This window comes from Zonotrichia leucophrys, chromosome 9 (assembly GCF_028769735.1).
Source record: "Zonotrichia leucophrys gambelii isolate GWCS_2022_RI chromosome 9, RI_Zleu_2.0, whole genome shotgun sequence".
Classification (NCBI taxonomy): domain Eukaryota; kingdom Metazoa; phylum Chordata; class Aves; order Passeriformes; family Passerellidae; genus Zonotrichia; species Zonotrichia leucophrys.
Window position 1 is genome coordinate 244,640 of NC_088179.1, and position 15,043 is coordinate 259,682.

Here is a 15,043-nt window from a genome sequence, read left to right on the forward strand (position 1 = left end):
ACAGCACAGCCAACAAACTCCAGCTCTCTCCTCACCCAGCTAACCCACTTTCTATAGCACTCCATCCTTATTGGACACAGCTGTGGCCTGTTAAGGGCAGGACTGTTCCTAATCTTTGCTAATTAGTACAGCTGCAACTCCTCAGGGGTAAGATTACCTTCTGCACTATCTTTATTTTCTTATATTCTATCGCCCCACATCTACAGTTCTTTTTTTAACTCATGTACGGGAACAGACATAAAGAGGTAAGGGATGGTGCCATCAAATGGCAAAAAGAAAGAAAAAAAATGGAAAAATTGTCATTGCTTCTGCGTGGGAAAAAGAGTTAATGCACAGAGGATGGAGCAATATCCCAAACAGCTCCTTCTTGAGACACTACCCTTCTGCCAAGCAAAGAGAACTCTGATAAGCTAAAGGAGGAATCAAAACTACTGAGCTACACAAATGCTGAGAAAGCTAAACTCCATATTTAAAGCCCAGATCCATGTTTATTTCTGGTACTAACACTGTGTCTCTTTCTGCCTTCAAACAATGTGGGAAAACTGCTCCTGTCTCCTGGGCCAGCTTACAACTCACTGTCTTTATAAAAACTTCTTCAGAGCTGTTACAGTGCCATTGAAATGAAAGGAAGAACAAGAACACCCAGTACCTGCTCCAGGTACTGAAGTGATGGCCACTGTGACTATCTCTAAAAGTCTCATTTTAAAGGCCAGGTTTCTCCTATATTCCACATTGTAGCCTTTGAAACAACTTTTCTAACTTGATCAAGTGGAACATTTTTGGTCCTTGTGTCCAAGGAGCTCTTGGATGTAAGTTTGGATGGTCCTTGAATCACAGAAGTGCAGTGAGATGATTAGGGATGTTAGGATCACAGTTTGGACACAGAGCAGTATCCAAATGTGCTTCAAGAGCAGTGACACCTCTGTACCTGTGTCCCACTCTACCACCACTCCTCTATTTCCAAAGAGCAGAGGAGCACTCTGGCATGCCACAGAAGCTGCCTGGAGAAGGCAGAAACCATCAGTGGAAGTGTTAGAACATCACAAATGACTTAACCACTTGCATAGCTCAGTTCCTCCATTTCATTCTATCTTAAGATAGAATCTTAAGCTTGAGCTATCTTACCTTGAGCTATCTTCTAGCTCAAGTAAGGCTTCAAAAGAAATAGGGGTCGGCCCTATTTATATGCCTGGTGCCATATGGACAGTCACATTTTAGAGAAAACATCTGCTACCCAAGAGCAGCTTTGAAAATACTGCCCAGGAGGATGTGAGCCTTTAGCACATTCAGCATTGATCCTGTGACCCTAGGGTGACAGCTCCAGGTATCTCCTTACCTGACACAAAGCTCTGGTCCCAGCTCCATCTCTAACCAGAGCACTTAAAAAACCATCTGCATGCCAGTTCTCCTCCTGCCCCTCTTGTGACGCCATCAGCTGTGCGCTGAACAGAGTGAAGAATGAATTGCTCAAAACTTGCCTGTAGCTTTTCCATACAGGCATGGAGGTGTGATTTAAAAGCCAGGCTTAGAAGCATATGAATTTTTTCACAGAGTTTAAACAACCAGGCCTTTGTTTCAATTTGCACCATCAAGCAGAATGGAAAATAAGAAAGGATTATGTGACATGCAGGATAGTCTCAGCTTTAGCTGTTAGTCCTAGTTAAATGACTTAGAACTTGGAAGGGGGAAGAAAAGCCAATAACCAGAATGAATCAGTATAACCAGCTCCTCCTCTGAGCTCCCTCAGTGCTATAAACAGCTGCTTAACTATTTTTCTGGAGCGAGAGGCCAGTATTCTTAATTAAGAATAAGGTTCTGAGTTCCTGCTCACACCCAGTAACTGGATGTTTGGAAGGAAGGACTGTTTGTGCTCTATCCTGTGGGAAGCTGTTAACGCCCAGTGGTTTCCTCCACACAGTCTCCCCTCACTGACCCCAGAGAGACCACTTCACATGAAAAAGAGTTTTTCTCAAGACAGGAATATTCCAGCAGTAAATCCTGAAGCATCCAAGAACTTATAACTTGACACCTTTGGAATTTGCCAGCACTGCTTCCTGTCTATATTGTTTTGGGTGTTTTTGCACATACTACATGGTGATTTTCAGAATAATTCAGCATGTCATGGTTCATACAGATAGAGCATCCAGCTTTAGTTTAATGCACCTATTTTGACTTGGTTTAGTTTAAACTTTCACAAACATCCCAACAGGAGTGCAGATTCCCATGAAAAGGAGTCAAGGGCCATATAAATTCCTTGGTGTGCAAGTAATTCTACTTATTTCCGTAAGAGAAAACTCTTCTCAGATCCTGTCTGCACTATGCAAGAGTCCCTAAATCTCACTTACCCACAATAGTAGAGTTGACAAATATAACTGTTCTTTTTGCTCTCATGAGCAGTTATTTCCAGATTTGGGATTGGCTGGGCTTCAATCCAGAAAACAGACTTTTCATGACAATCCCCAAATAACTTCAGAAATTCACAAGAATCGGGAAATATCCTACTTACGAAAGGGGTCAATTCATCCTGCCTGAAGTATTTGGCAGACCAAACATCCCACATCTCCAGAACATTCAGAGAATCCATTCTTCAATTTCTGTGAGGTTTCCGGTTGAGTGATACCCTGACAAGCAGTGCTTCATCACAGCTAACCACAATCCATGCAGCAGGCAGGACAGACTGCTGACCATCCAGCACATTTTACAAATTGCAGCTGCACCCCTCCTACTGTGATTTATATTGTCATTACAGGCCAACTACACCTCAAGTGTTAAGTCATGCCCCTCCAACACCAGCTAGAGCAGAAGGAGAAAATGCTCTCCCCAAGAAGGCATTCTGACTGAAAGCCTTAGTGGAAAGTTATTTCCAAATGGAAGCAGTCATACTGTGGCCAGCCTGCAGGAAGATTTACTTCTGCATTTGTTTCAAAATGTTTAGAAAGCTGATTTAGAAGATCTTTACTCCTAGTGTCTGACTGAAAATCTTATGGCTACCTCAGTAACCAGGTTACACAGTCCAATGCAAGCTCTTGCCCTCAGCAGATCCCAAAATTCCATCACGCTGTACAACACAGTTGCGGCAAGGCACAATCCACTGCTGTAAGCACATGGATGAGCACTCAGCAAACACACAGTGTCATAGATTTGGTGTCCTGGCACATCCCATAGTGAACAATCGAGCCTTTGCCTCTGTTTCTGCATTTATAAAAAGTACAAATAATAACCCATTCAGAATGGCACATGGATTACCACTTACACTGTAGAGGAATTTGAAGAAGCAGAGTATGTCCACCTTCACATCCTGTCAATACTGTCCTCAAGAACAATAGCCCTTACACAGCTTTGCCAGGTAAAGGCTTTTCATACCTGTGGTTTCAAGAATGGGATACAAACATTTCCCCATTTCTCATGCAGGCAACATATTTCAACAGAGCTCCAAGGTGACCCCAGTTATCAGACAATAAAAAATAACCATTGCTGAAGTACTTCAGGTCAGATGGCAAGGAGCAGTTTCCCTGAGTATGAATATCAGGCATAGTTCTCTGCTGCCTTTCAGGGATGATGCCTGGGCTGTTCACAGACACACAGGTATGGCAAGAATCTTCCCTTGTGTAACAAAGGAGTTTGCTGGTCGTGCTGCTTCCCTGGCTGGCTCAGTGACAGGGGCGACATTCCCTGAAAAGCTCTGGGGACAGGAGGCGGGAGCAGCGCCAGTCCCCCCGTACACCTGCACTTGTGAGCCAAAACCTGTGCTGAACACGCCCAGCAGCCCCTCACAGGCAGGATCACCTCCGAGCTCAGCACCTGAGAGCTGCCTGTGCAAACAGTGCACAGAACCCAGTCCTGGAACTGGCAAACAAACCTCAGACTTGCCTGGGCAAGCTGGGACAGCCAGCCAGGCTAAGAACAGTCTCTGCTCACTTCCCTGAAGAACAAATTAACCTGGGCAGACATCCAGCTTCTGTAACGTCCAGCTTCCACAGCCCTGGCTGGGCCTTCTGCTGGGATGGAAATGGGATGGATGATTTCCTGTTTGCTTTCCAGCCAGTGCAATCTTATTAAGCACAACTGTTTCCATCAGCCCATTTCAAACGTTCAGACAAAACAATTGCATTGCTGCTGCTGACAGCTTCTGTTACAGCACTGTGCAAACACTTCAGCCAACTAGGGGAATATCTCTTCCCAGAAGCTGCTGTCTTAGGCAGGTTAACACCTAGATAAGAACTGCGGTGGCTTAAGCATAGTGCAGAAAAACCTTCAGCAATGTTTCTGAGAAAGGGATGTCCAAGGAAGACCACAATGCTGATCACACAGGAACCTGCTTCCCAGAAGTTCCAAACAAAATTCCTTCCCAAAGGAAGATGGAAAACTTCTGCATCACAGCCACCACAAGCTGATCCATTTCCAGGCACTAATCTTGATTTCTGACTGCATTTTCAGGGAAAGACACCTCTCTTTTTCATGCACTGCTGTTAAGAGCAGCTGCTACAAGCAGCATGCCACACAGCATGGCAAACCTTCAGAATAGCTGAAGGCAAATCCATGACCTCTTCAGTCATCTCAAGGCAGCTAACACTATGAAAAAAAAGTCGGGAAGTTACACAGAACTGCCAAATTATTCTTCTAAAGAGCTGTCTACATCATAATAAAAAATACATTCTTTGCAGGTAGCAGCTAAAAAAAATAAATATGTTTTAGAAGTGAGGGAGGACAAATGTCTTGAAAATTCTCTAAGCTAGCTGTCTCACAAAATGTATTGATTCACAATAGACTTTTCAAGTATTTTTCTCGCATGCTGTAGTCCAATATTATTTCTTTAATGAACTGGACACAGTTTTGGCAGCAAATCCCAAAGCAAAGAAATTAGGTGGAAAGAAAGGCAAGAAATTGAAACTGTCTTCACAAAGAACTTCATAGTTATTTTAACAAAAGGTTTATTGAAACTAACAAACCATCTACAGCCTGAAAATCCTAGTCAACACAAATTATGTATGATTCCTTCTTATTCCCTTATTACTTCTTTTTTTGTTGTATGGCAAACTTCAGATGCTCCTTTTATACCCAAAAGTCAACTATAGGTCCTCCTGCCATTGAATAACTCCCTGAAAATCCCTTTTTGGTGGGAGTCACATCAGTTCTCGTGACATACAATCAAACCAGAGTTCACACAATTGTGGCAGCTGTCTTTCCGTCCCTTCTTGGCACCCCCAAGTCACACACAGGGGATCACCTACAGCCAGCCCTGTGTTAATAGAAACAGTCAACAACAGGGTTATTTTTAAAATTCCAACTCATGTATCATTCAGTGGTTTTTGTGTCACCATTTCAATATTTGGAGTGTCATTTTTTCTCAAAAACAGAAAATGAAGCTTATATAAACTGCTGGCACACTGTCTGCCTGGAGCCTGAGTGAATTCTGAAGAGTCAGGGTTGAAAACTGGGAACTGTGGAGTGGAACTGCTGAAAATAGCAATTGGCTACTTTGGAGTTTCTACAAGGTATGTGTGTGCTATGTATGACTGCCTCCATAAACAGGTGTCAGCTTCATCCAATTTAGTCAAAGTCATGAAAACAACCCCTTCTGAACAGTGTTAGAATGCAGTAGTACCTCACCAAAAAAATTTAAGTGTATTGAATTTGCATTGAATTTGACTGATTAAAAGTTGTTTCTGATGTTGGCACATATTTTGTTTGACAAAAATTTTCTGCCCCATTACAAAGGGGGCTCTTCAGAAATCAGAACAAAAAGAGCCCCCCCAGGGAAAAATCTGGTAACTTATGAGAGTGAGAAGGGTTAAGCAGTAAGAGATCTCTAAAGGGAAAGAAACTTAATTTATCAAGCTCAGAAACATAGATTGAATCAATCAAGGTACAAGATGATGGCAACCTGAAAGAAAGGATTAGTTCAAGGAATGGAAAATAAAATTGCTCAGGTATTATAAAGAAATAACACATTGCTCAGAAAAAGCCAATTTGCAAAGTACAAGAAAAAGTGCAGGATTAAATGCTGGGCCCAAATAATGGCTTTAATAATGAAGGGCAATATTGAGTCATTAGCATTCAGCGTAATATTACATTTCAAAATCAAAGCCACCGGTAGCAGCAGCCAGAGACATGATATGTGTAACACAATCTGGTTGTTAAAAATACAGGATCGCACCACAGTGCCTTTGGCCAGGTCTGAGGCTCCACTGGAGTCAGGTTATGCACACACAGAAAGATGGTGTCCTTTTTAAACACATTTGTGAACCCAGCCAAATAGACCAAAGCAAACTTCAGTGGAGAAAAAAAATACTTCAGATTATTTATTTTGGATATGGTGCAAATAATAACAGCAGCCAGAGGAGTATAACCAATGAGGGAATCTTCTCTCAGGTGCTCAGAACAAGAAGTTCCAGTTTTACCCTCCCAGAGGAGATGAGATGCCAAGGCATTTCCTTACCTGAAAGGGCTCCTTTTGCATTTGTATATTGTCACCCTGTTCTTTTAAAGTTTTTCTAAGCTTTTTGATGTTTACATTTTGTAAGGGGATTTTTAATGCATTTTTAATGTAGATAATGATGGTTTGGTATTTCTTTTTAAAGGAGAATTGATGAACTATTAGTTTAACTAGTGTAATTAGAGAAGTAGCAGTTTTATTTTTTAATTTAAAATCACTTTTAAAATTCTATAAATATCCAAGTCCAAAAAGAAATGTACCTTTTTTACCTTAAACATCTCAGCGTGTGAGTATCGTTCATTTCGTGTCATACTGCATTTGTGTACCTCTTTTCTGTGCAGTACACCGTGGATGAAGTATTCTCCTTAATGGGGGGTTTAATTTAAATGACCCCTCCTGCTCTCACTTCAGCAGCCAGAATAAATCTGTTCCATCCTCCTCCTTGCACAGCTACGCACTTCACATCTGTCTTTTCTCTTTCAAAGGCCTAAAAAAAGGCACAGGTGGCAAGAGAAGAGAAAGAGGCAGAGAAGAGAAGAAGGTAATCCTGCCTTTTGTGATTTAAGCCATGTTAACAGAAGGATGGTTTACTGATTATGGTTATACTCAGTGATTCCTGTTCTGCTTGTACTTTTGTCTAGCTCCAGCAGGAAAGCAAAACCTGTCAGGAAATTGGTGAGTCAGCATGCTGCTGCTGTTTGTCTTAGCTGTGAGGCATTGATTTTTATCCTGATGCTTTGATATAGGGTCACAGGTATCCGAACTAAAATCTTTACTGAGAGCAAGAGGGTCACGGCAGCAAGAGCGGTTAGTTTAAACAAAAAAGTCGATTCTGTTCTTACAGTATTTGCTTGGATGTTTAAATTTTCTCAGACAGTTGAGAGGAAAAAATACAAGCCACACTTTTCTATTTAAAAAAAAAAAAGGATGACCAGTGCGAAGATTTTCACAAAATCTTCAAAGTGTGTATAATTAACACTAGAACTAAGGCTAACATGTAGAGTAACTCCAACATATGGAAGAAGCAGCACTTTAAAATCTTTAGCACTTGTCCAGAAGCAAGGTCCCTTTCAATAGATCTGAAATTAGCGTCAAGTCACCATGCATTTTCAAACTCTAAGTGATTCTATTTGGCAGAAAAATCTCAAATCACCTTGTTAGTACTTAAGATTAAGCAAAAGGAAATTTGGTCTGTTTTAAAAACAAAAATGCAAAGGCTGCTCAGGAAGCTCTGAGGTTTCCCCCTTATATAGAACAGCTCCATAAAAGTGATCACAGTATTTCAATCTGCAGTGAGGTGTAATCAAAGAATCTCTGCTTAATAGGATGGAGATTAGTTATGAAATAAAACACAAGTCAGACCATAAAAAGTTAATTGCAAATAACTGTTTTCTTGTTTAAATTGGCAGGAAATTCTGAAATATTTCCTCTAGAAAAACATCGGTGAGTTAAAGTGTAGAATTTACCACTAAAAGGCTGGAAGGAAGGTAAAAACAGAGCCAAGCAGTTAACAACAAGTGAAGCAAAGTGACCCCAAGTGACTGAGCAGGAAGGTCTGTACACTAACATGAAAATCTGAGATTTATGGCCAAGGCCAGCTTTAAGACAGACCCCTGAAGAGTCTTTAGGTGGAAATGAAGGCACAGACCTGAAGTCTAAAATTAATATAACACCAGGTGCTATTTACTATAAATTTTTAAGAGGCTTTGAGATGCACGGGTGAAAGAATACTATAATTAGAACTGCTAGGATATAATTACTAGTGCTAAAAAGTTCAGGTTACAGCTAAAGGTGGACAAGGGGACCTTCTTAACCCTTTCTGGACACACCACTGAAAAAGAGATGCCCCTGAATATTGCATATCCTTAGCCTTATTCAGCTGTTTGTAGGGATGAAAGACATCCAGTGTTGGTTTTAGTTTTTATAGAGACAGGGTAACTGAGACGTGTTATAAAAGATTTTATTCTATTATCTGTCTCGATGAAGAGTGAGACATAAGAGATGGTTTGCTAGATACTCCCATTATATGGAGAGCCATACTATCAGAAGCTAACTTACTTCTTGGTTACAATACCTTATAAATGTTTTCCAGCTTATTAGCTTTTACTACACAGTACTACTATGACTTTACAAACCCATTTCTCACAATTCAGAACAGCGTCTTCTACTACTGTACTACTAAGCACGGAAATGACACAGACTGACACCATTTAATAAATGCAGAAATTTAACTAAACCCTATTATGTTTTTCACCTGATGAGCTCTCCCTGTGTGGACATTTCCTGCAAACCCTTTTCCCACCCCCAAGAGATGCCAGGCTCCAGCAGACATGCACAGGGAAACGGCTCCTCCTTTGGCAGCAGCACAGGGGACCTTATGGAGCATCCTCCTCACATCTCAGACCTGACTGCTACAGCATGGGGGAGGTGCAGACTCTTTGTGCCTTTTTTGTGACAATCATGTCCAAAGGACTCTTCAGAGACATTCTCAAGCCTGCATTTCCTGCAGAGTGCTCTGTTACGGAAACAGAAGGGGGAACAGAACTACATCAAACAGTGATTACAGAAGCTCTGTGGCCTTAAGTGGGTATATTTCCTCATCATTCTATTTCAACTCCTTTACAACAAGCAGAGAGTGGGGGGTTTTTTGCTTGTTTGTTCACTTTTAAGGTCAACCATCACTGGCAAAACAAGCAAATTTCTAATGGGCTACTTCAGCTCTGTGTTCTTCCTGTAGTACTTTGTTTATTCTCCAAACACAGTAACAATTCAGTTTATGAAGGTCTTTGCTTCTGATGTATAAATATCATTCCCTTCTGTCCACAGCAAGTGAAATTTCATCAAAAAATCTTGACTCGGTCGCTATCACAATTGTGAATACTAGGAATTAAAGACCATGCTTTATTGAAAATAAACTGCACACACACACTGCAACAATGCTTCATCTTTGCTTGGCAAGGATTGACAAATTAAAGACTGGCAATTTCAGTCAATAACAGAAAATTCCTCTCTGTTCTTGTACTTGGTGGAAATAAAAGCATAAACAAGCTTTGTGGAGTTAGACTATGTCACTGTGGCTTTCTAAAGCAAGCACAATCCCAAGTGTTCACTGACAAAATATTACCTATTTAAAGCATTACTACCACAAATTTTGTAAAATTGCTTCCAAATAATTGGAAGTTTAAAATAAAAGAGACATAAACGAGAGATTTTGGTTCTCTGACTGGCTGAAGGCAATTGTCCATGCTGCTTTCCCACTTCCCAAGATTTACAAAAGGCATCATCTCTACAAGACAGCAGGGAGACTCTGAATGGATGTCATGGGTTTGGTTAGACAGGTGTTTCTAAGCAAATTTAAAATCAGGTGTGTTCTCTCATTACTCTTTGCCTCTGGGTCAAAGTCACTAGAAGAGCACAGCCACAACCCCTCTTGATTAGCTTTATCTTGATTTTTCTGGAGCTCTGCTGTACCTTGTCGTGAGTAACATCTGGGGTAGGAACATCCTGGCAAGGAGTCACCAAGGACTCTGGAGCCAGCCAGAAGTGTGGGCACGGTGCACAAACATGACTCAGGTAAGGCACATCAATCTCACCTATGAAATGAACTCATGAGGAAGTTTTCTTAAACAACTCCAGCCCTGCATATCCTGAATTATTTTCGTGAATTACTCTCCTTCCTAGAAGGAGCAGAGGCCCAGGGAGAGGGCAGCATTGCAATCATCTCCAGCTGTAACTTCATCCTCTCTAGCAGTGCTTTCTCCCAGGGTAACATGACCTCGTCCAGCTCACATTCTCATATCCAACTCAAGATATCCAACCCCAGCCTCCTGCAGGGAAGAGTCCTCACCACACTCCCCTCCCCAGTCACACCAGGTAATTCTGGAGCTGTTCCACCAGGCAAAATCAAATTCTTCATGCTGTTTTTTACCTAAAGCTTCTACAGCACTAGTGAAATCCAAATTCCCTCCATCACAGATTTCTTCCTATGAAGCATAAAGCTGACACAAGGGCGTTGCTGGAGATCATACTGGGTTTTTATTTCTTGATGAGTGTCCTCCATCTCACACTGAGAAACCAGGAGTCTTCTGCAGAGCCCGGAAAACTGGGCTTGGCATTGCTGCGGCCAAGAAGGGTCACACAAAATGTTCCAAACTCTAATAGCTGAGTAATTAACCCCCCAAAAATGCCTGTGCTAGCATGGTGGAACCCATGTCCATCTACAGTCCTTAATGACTCTCCTCATAATGAGAGTATCTAGCAAACCATCCAGTTCAGTTGTTAATAAAGTTCAAGCCAGCTCTTCTAAAGTAATTATTTCAAAATTGTAAAAAAAAATAAAATAAAATAAACAAATGAGAAAAAATGAGAAAAACAACAGAAAAAATTATCCAAGGGTTGCTTCCAAATACTGTACACTTTTATTTAGAGAGCAGGAAATGATAACCAGAAAAAGGCAAAATCTGACGTTTAGGCAAAGAGTGTTTGCAAACTTCTAAACAAAAAACCAAAATTACTATGTTATGATGCAACTTTTGTTGAAAGATTAATGAAAAACTGCCAAATGTCTCATTTTGAAAAATCAGGTCAGGACAAACACACACATCCTTTTGCTTTGTCAACAACAGCAACAAAAACCCAGTAAGAGTAATTAAACCTGACATACCGGCCAAAAGTCTCAAGCTTAGATAAATACAGTACTTCAAACACAAGGCAGCTATTTGAAGAGTTCCAATTTTTTGGTAACTGTGTCAAATTTAAAGATTTTCACTACAAAACTACTTGGCCCTTTAGAATTGTTTGGCTGTGAAAGACCAGCCTGGCTTTTTGGGTGAGCACAACCAGGTGCAAAAAGTTTCCTATCAGACTAGGAGGATTTAAAATATTCTATGTGATAAGAGGCTTGAGAAATGAACCAGGCTGCTGAAAATAGCTTTATATTGATATTTCTCCACTAGTCTTTATGACAAACAAATCTGAGTTGAACTGGTGAGTGGAGAAAAATGCCCCTTGCTCCCTGCAGACAGGTATTACTCAACTCCCAACACACACAGATCCTAAAAGAATGACAAGCCCAAGCTTTTAAAAAGTACTAATATTATAAAAATGATTTGGTAAGGCTTTTCACTCTCAAACAGTTGGTTTCTTGACAATGTGTTTTTGCAGCTCACAAGCACACATATAATAAAAACCTCATCAAGAACAGATCCCTGCAGTGGGACAGATATGTAGTTGGAAGCTGTGAAAGTTCACACTTCAGAAAAATCAAACTAACAAACTGCTGAGCCCTGTTTATTGTTTCTTAAAAAAAAAAAAAAAAAAAAAAAAAAAAACCAAAACATAAGCTGTAAATAGCTAATCAGAGAGTGATTTGCATAACAGTAGGTTTTACTGACCTGCCATGCATTTCTTACATAAAAGTCTGTGGATTACAATTTTTTTTCTTCCTACTCATATGAAACCTTGAGAAAAAAATACTGAAATCAGAAGCACGCACACACTTTAGTTATTTTTGTCCACAGATGAACTCAGAAACAGAACTCCTATGACAGACTAGCACAGAAACCCATACAAAAAGCCAAGGCTAAGCTCATTTCTTGAGGCAGCTCATTAAAAAAATAACAAATTAAAAAATGAGCTGGGGGAGCACAGAGCCAGCCATGCCCAACCAACACTCCACCAGCTCCAAGGGCTCTCCCCAGCAACAGGGAGCTTCCAGAAATGCAGTTTTGGAGGAGCTGTGTGCCTTGAATCCTTTCCATGTGAATAATGCAGCTCCAGGAAAACACCAGCTCCGATGCTCTTGTTTTCACCAGGCAGCAGAAACCAACAGGACAGCAACAAAACCTGGGTTGTCTGGGGTTTGTTCAGGGTTTTTTGGGGGGGAATAGGAAAGTGGGGAAACACACAGAATTCCTTTGGTGTAATATATCTGTTTTATTGCTTTTGCAGCACATTAGAGTCGAGTTCACTGATGAAGTGTCCTCCAAGTACAAGTTCAGAACACCCAGGGCTGTGCTCCTGTTTTGGGAGCAAACAAGGCACTAGTGGGTCAGTTCACAGATTTTTCTAATTCTGGAAGTCAGATTAAAGAAATAAGTATGGGGTTTTTTTTTGGTTTTTTTTCCAGAATCAACTGAAGAGATTTGATCTCTGAAGTTTTCAGTGTGACAAATTGGAGGGAGCAGTTCAGAGTTTCTGCTTGCAGAAATATCAGCATGGTGACTCAAGGCACGCATTCTAATTTTGCTTCTTTTTAAAAAGAATCTTTTGCAACTGCTATTTATGCCCAACAGCACAGCACAAGGAATAATGAGGCCTCCATTCCCCAAATCTTGGAATTTGCCCTCTACTAAAGCCATGAAGGGAACAGCAGCTAAGTGACTTAACTGATAAGCACAGCCAACTTCAGAGTTCCTTCGAGTCCCAAGTTTTACAACCCCCAAACAAATCAATCTTTCTTTCACTGGCTGTGTATAAAACATAACATTTGCTTCAACAAGTCCAGAAGCCTTTTGAATACAAACCAGGCAAGTCACCAGGAGGGGGTGGGAAGGGGGTGAGAACCAGCACTTTTTTGGAGTGCTGACCCATTAGAGCTAACACACCCATCCCTGACACTGCATCAATGCACAAAAAAGAAAGAAAGAGAGAAAAAAATGCAGCCTTTGGCAATCTAGGGCTCCTAATCATTAAGTCTGACACAGAACAACTGAACAATGAAGAAAGCTGAATTGCATTGCAAATTTATGTTCCATGCCCAGGTTATGGAATGCAGTGCAATAGGGCACTGGACAGCAACAAAACTGCATTCCTTACAGAGGGAACAGCTTGAACCTCATGATTTGTGCATGTGGGCAATACTGAGTGACCTTCATGCTTTCCAGCATTCACTAGAAGGCAGAATTATTTGTAATCACAAGTCAGCTGTTTTGTTTTTGGGGACAAACATATATTTGGAAGAGCAAAGGTTTAAACTCTGTATTAAGCAGCAAATGCAGAAGCCAATACATTAGCTTAAAAGCTGAATTTGAAGACTACACTCCAAAATCCAGACTAGATAATATTAGAATCTGACAGAATGGTTGTTTGCTGCTCCTTTTTCTGTTTCCTTTGAGAGAGATATGTTCATAGTTCAGTTCCATTAGAAAACAGGAGCCTCTCGAGCATACACCTTTCCTAAAAAGATATCCCGTTTCAACATAAGAGATCCAACACTCACAACGGACAAACAAAGTGATACTGCTCTTACTGTAATGGACATAATACAAGACTATCTGTATTTTAATAAAGAAAACCCATCAAATATTTATTTTAAACAAGCACTGCCTGTCTCTTATTTGCACTTTTCTTAGGCGTGAAATAAACCACATTTTGGATAAGGTGTCAGCTGAACTGGACTGCAGTACAACAGATCCTAGGACAGTATTATTAAAATAGCCATCAGCTGGCTGCACTAAAACCATCCCCAGGATACAATGACCATAAATTTTGTTTCATTTAACAGTCCAAGCTGATAAACCATAGATTATCTAAAGCTTCCACATCACAGTCCTTGAACTCCTGGAAAAGAAGTTCTAACTCAGATTTAAAGGAAGTCAAGAAACAACACTGGGCACAACTATTTCTTGATTTGCAGAGACATGAGGGAATGGGACAGGATCAATGATTGTTCCTGCACATCCAAAATTCAAGACAATTAAGAAGCATGTAGAAGCATACAGTTCCTGATGTCCCAAATTAAATGGCAAGGAAAATCTTATTTACAAGCATGTGAGATAAAGCAACAGACTTTTGATTCTCAACTTCCTACAAGTTGCTGTAAGGAATTTAATTGCTACCTCACAACCTGACATGCCCTTTTTTCAAGTACCTGTACAAAAAATCCAGCTGCTGAATAAAGTTGAGTACCAAACACGTAACAGATTTTCATACAAAACTGCCAGTGGAAGCACACAAGGCTGTGAGACAATTCATAAACCCACACAGGTCTTTATATAAGGTTAATGGTTTGCTAGGCAAGTGCCAAGGTTCACAAAACGGGTAATTTTTGTTTCTTTTTTAAAATCAGGTTTGAACTTTGCACATTTTTCCTAACCACACTTCCCAAAAATCTCAGCAGCAACCTAGATGGGCAAAGGATATTTTACTCCGAGGTGTTCTCAAATACCTTATTAATAAGAGGGCACAGGAAAGCCTCAACCCTTCAGTTATATACTTCAGTTTGCTGGGTCAGGCAGCACACAGCAGTCTGAGTATACTTGGATGACTAACACTGAAACAGGCTGAAAACAGCAGCAACCATGACAGAGACAATAAAGAACCCAGCAATTGCACACAGCTCCAAGGGAAGAAATATCATTAAGAATTGCTCTAAAAAAACACAGGGAAAACATAGATATGATGCCCAAATGTGCTTCCTAAAAGGCCACTTATAAAATGTATGATATTAACAAGACATCTAGAAATAAAGTATATGGCATAAGCAAATATTAGCATAAGATCTTGAATGAAACTTTAAGGCAAACAGATTACAAAGTGTTGTAGCAGAAGGACGAACACGTCAGAGGAACGTGCATAGTTCCTAAAATAGCGATAATTTTTAAAAAT

General features: G+C 40.5%; 1 protein-coding gene across 1 annotated transcript in view; it reads right to left on the reverse strand.

Annotated features, from left to right (window-relative positions):
• HS6ST1 (heparan sulfate 6-O-sulfotransferase 1) overlaps positions 1 to 15,043 on the reverse strand; it is a 192,565-nt gene that overhangs the window by 175,650 nt on the left and 1,872 nt on the right. The gene's annotated exons all lie outside the window — the stretch shown is intronic.